The following is a 4,706-nucleotide window of genomic DNA, read 5'->3' as shown; positions in this document are numbered from 1 at the left end:
CCGCGGCCACCCCCGTGGGGGCCTCACAGAGCAGCGCAGCGGAGCAGGCAGCGCCGCGGCCACCCCCCCCGGTGGATGGAGGGAGGGAGGGGAGGGGCGGCGATTATTGCTCAGGCAGCGCGGCGGGCAGCCCCGGCTCCGTATAGGTATAGGGAGGAGGGAGGGGGCCTTGAGGGAGGGGGTGGCTCAGGCAGCGCGGCGGGCAGCTAAAGGGAGGGGGCCTGAGGAGGCGCTGTTGCTATGGGGATGGGGAAGGGGCAAGATGGCGGCCGGGGGGCAGCGCTGCGCTGAGGGGTCGGGGCCTGTTGTCTTGAGACCCCATGGGGAGGCTCCTTGGGCAGCCTGGGGGCTCGCTGAGGGGTGAGGGGCAGCGTTCCAGTCAGGGGAGGTGGTCCCCGAGTGGTCTCTGTGTGTGGGTAGTGCAGCCGTAGGGGCCCGGCCGCAGGTAGGTGGGCCAGGGAGTAGCTCTGAGGGCTGTGCTGAGCCCTAAAGGCTGCCTGTCTATCTAGGGAGCATCTGGTGGAAGCCAAGCTGTGAGAAATGGCCTTGCTTTAATGCTCTTTGACCAACGTTCTCGTTCCAGTTTAAATATATGGAGGTAACAAACCAAGCCAGGCGTGCTCCTGTGTTTTCTGCAGCGTGATGCAACCAAAGACCCTGTTAAACTTAAAGTCATGTGTGAAGGGATTTGGCCAACTTCTTTTCAGTGGTTTGTGGGGACAGGACAAGGGGCAATGGCCACAAAATGGAGCCCAGGCAGTTCCGCACCAACACACGAAAGAACTTCTTCATGGTGAGGGTGACGGAGCGCTGGGACAGGCTGCCCAGGGAGGCTGTGGGGTCTCCTTCTCTGGAGATATTCAAGGCCCGTCTGGACGCCTACCTGGGCAGCCTGCCCTAGGGAACCTGCTTTGGCAGGGGGGTTGGACCTGATGATCCCTGGAGGTCCCTTCCAAGCCCTACAATTCTGTGATGCTGTGAAAAGCAGTGTGTGGTCCCAGTCTGGAGCTGTATCGTCTCCTCTGTGCCCATACTGCTGTAATAAGGCAAGAAAACAGTATTTTTGCATAAGAACATGTGACTTGTGTAGGTTTTTACAGGTCACCGTCATTCTTTAGGATTCAGGCCCAAAGAGCTGCCTTTGTTTGCATTCATGCTCTTTATGTGCTCATGTATGATGCATAAAGACATGCAAATGCCGTGGGGGGAGGGGTTATGCTATTAACATGCTGGTTTAATTATGTTCTTTACCACAGTGGGCACTTGGGTCACCTCAGGACGTTCAGGCAGGTTTTCCTGATGTATGTGTGTGTTCCTACATCTGCCATGAAACAGAACCCGATGTTTCCAAGGGTCATAAAGGATTCCACGCTGTTAAAGAAACACCAGCTGCCTAGGAGTGACTGTGGGATCCGAAGAGTGAAACTCCAGACTGAAAAAGCCCAGAGCACCCTGCCTGGTGTCCCAGCTGACCTCGCTCTGAGCATGAGGTTGGACTTTGTGCTCCAACCAGCATTACCAGTGGTTCACTGCTGGGTCACATCAGGATCGCCTCACCTCCACAGCCAGTGCCTTACTGAGGTCTCGGATACTGGCTGTTGTATTGCAGATTGACACCTGTGCACTAAATCTCCTTCCTTTTGTAGGAAACAGCTTCTCATGGAAAATTCCTCTGCGTATAATCACATTGTCTGGCTGCTGACATTTTGCTTGGACACTCACCTAGAGGTTTGCTGGTTTATTTAATGGGTTAATGACAAATAAAACTTCATATCCTGCACACAAATGGTTGAGGTGCACCTGTGTTGTTTAAAATACACATCCAGAGCCTGTGTGTTGGTGAACTCCTAACAATTACACGTGCAGAGCAGGCTGACTCGTAGGAAGAGCGGGTTTCTGGCCGTTTAAACGTTAGGCTGCTGAAATTTATCTTGGCACGCAGCCCCCCCATACAAAGGGCACAATAATATTTTAACAGGGGAGGGGATGGAAGTCAGATTTTCAATCTTCAGTTTCACTGACTGCAGAAATGACAACGCTCATCTTCCTGTTCCCAACAGGAGGCTGAGTTTAGGAAGCAGATTGTTGTCTGCGCTCCCAGGCCACGCAGCCAGCAGCTGATCACAGGAGAGGAGGGGAACCCTTCCCATTTATCAGCGGGTAGCAGAGCCTTCAGGTTTGGCTGGCTGACATGAAAAGTCGGCTGTTCCAGTCCTCAGGATTTGGTCTCATTCTCTCATAAATCATAGTAAAATAATTCTGCTGCCAGCTTGGTGTAAAAGCAGATCCCTGCTTTGTTTTTTTTTTTTTTGTTTGTTTTTTTTTTTGGTTAAAAGGTGGAATTTATGTGCTTCATTCTCCTCACATTTGGAATATTTGCTCAGTGAGCGCAGGACCGGCTGGCTGCTGACTGTTTAATATTGTTAATTAGGTGGAGTTAACCCCAGGGTCTTTAAAATGTCAGCACGTGGCTTGTTTGTCTTCAGCCCAAATGAATTTTTAATTCACTGCTAAGGTATTTAAATTTTCCAGCTAATTAAAACTCCCTGAAAAGTTGTTTGCAGGTGACACGTCAACGACAGGCTGAGTTAGAGCTAGAAACCAGGAAATGAAACCAACTGCTGTATACATAGCAGCAAACATGGCAGGACCAGCCCGGTGAGCTAAGGATGTAAAAGCAGGGAGGAAAGACAGCCCCAAAACCTAGCAGAGGAGCAGTGCTAGTTCAGGAAGCCCTTCTCAACATCCTGAAACATGAGCTGGAGGAAGAAAAACTGAAGCTCTGTTAACATGTCAATGCTCCTCAGCTTTGTACGAGCGCAGCCCTCGGAGCTGTTGGGAATAAATCTTTTTAGAGCCAGCAATTCAGCACAGAGGCCTCGTGCCTGCTGCTTGGCTCCTTAGCAGCGGGTTTTTCTCTTCCAGGCCTTTGGTTAACTCCTCACCTGTGGTTCCTGGTCCTGCCCTGCTCCCCTGGGCAGCTGTGCCCTGTCCCTCTCGTTCCTGTTGCCTCTGCGCTTCTGCGTTCACAGTTTCTTCGCCGTTGATTGTTCTGGAGGGGTTTGAATGGTGGTTTGAGACAATATTTTTACTTTCTTGAAACGACTCCAGGGTTTTGAGCTTTGGCAGCTGATGAGCTCAGTGTCTGCAGGGGACTCATCATCGGTTACCACTGGGGAATGTTAGGGATTGATTTAACTCAGCCCATGAGCAGTAGGAAATGACATATTGGTGACAGCCTCCCCGGCAGTTGGTGTCGCAAATAGTTTAGCTGTGAGCGTAGATTTAATTGGTGCTAGGTGCTGCCCAGCCGGAGGAGGCAGCATCCCTCGCACGGCATGGGCCTGGAAGGTACTGGGGAGAATCCCAGGGACGAGGTGGAGAGGGGACTGTGGCTCACAGCCAAAACCAACCAACCAAAACAACAAAAAGAACCTATTTTCTGACTAAAATACCCAAGGTTGCTCTTCAAGCCCCCTAGCTCCCAATTCTTCCTCCCATCCCGCACTCCATGTCCGCTTAAGCTGCTGACTTGAAGCACAAAGTGGAGAAATCAGGCAGCTTCTTGCAGCGTGTGACTGAAGAAAAAGGTCTTTGTGAAGCTTCTGAGAAAGAACTGTGGCCTGGCGGTGGGTTTTCAGCGCTCCAGGAGAGCTTGCCTCTGCTCCTACTGGCAGGTGGCATGGAGCGTGCTTTTTATTGAAAGTCCTTGGGCTCTGCCAACTGCGGTAACAAAGCTGCTCTCCGTTCTGTTTTTGCCAAGGGGAAGGGATTCATCTTACTGATGCTGCGCCACGGCCACTTTCTCGTTAGGGAGATGGTCCCTCGCTCTGTCGAGGGGGGAGTTCACTGAACTGCGGGGACTGTGAAGGAGAGGGCAGAGCTGCAGCCCTCCCACAAGCTCTGTCCTGCGTTCCTCTGGTACGTTCTGTCCAAGCTCGCTTCAGATGACTGAAATCCCTGTGTATTCAACTGAGCAGCAGAGCTGGTGCAGCCCACCCTCTAGTCGTTACCACACCACATAAAAAATACAAAGAATAAATGCAGGATGTTTAGAAGCCCACGAGTGCTTAGAAGAAAAGGGTCTCGATGTTCTTCTCAAAGTGGCCAGCACAGCTGCAAAAACAGGGGCTGAACCTGCCTCTGGATGCCCAAGCTGGTTAGGATAAGGATGGGAAAGATAGAGGAAAAGGAATAGCATTTTTCTTTATTTTCTGGAGTGGTTGGCATTTTTTTTTCCCTTTGTAATTCATATCAGCATGCGGAGAACCCTCTAAATGTTTTTTAACAGTTCTGAGGAGCATGACCATTGAAATGCTTTCTGCAGGTCAATATTAATGCGTCTTCGTAAAATTCAATTTTATGCCTTGGTACAGAATTACTTAGGCATATGCACTCCGGGGGGTTGTCAGTATTTTCAAAATTAAGCCCTGCTATTTCTGCGTTTATGTGTGTGAGTTGGCAATTTTAATGCAAATTACGGTCCCTTAAAATAACTGAACCTACAGAGGCGAGGGTGAGCTGCTAAAAGAGGAGAGCCTTCATCTCAAAAGCCCGGGCGTGTTGTGAAGCTGCCTAAATCGCTTCTGTACAGCCTTCCTCATGCTTCTTGCGTGGATTGGGGTTAGGATTCATGGAGCACCTCAACATGGGGCTACGAACACCTCAATGTGGAGCTATGAACACCTCAACATGGGGCTATGAGC

Source organism: Anas platyrhynchos, chromosome 4 (assembly GCF_047663525.1).
Source record: "Anas platyrhynchos isolate ZD024472 breed Pekin duck chromosome 4, IASCAAS_PekinDuck_T2T, whole genome shotgun sequence".
Classification (NCBI taxonomy): Eukaryota; Metazoa; Chordata; class Aves; order Anseriformes; family Anatidae; genus Anas; species Anas platyrhynchos.
This window is presented reverse-complemented; position numbering follows the sequence as displayed.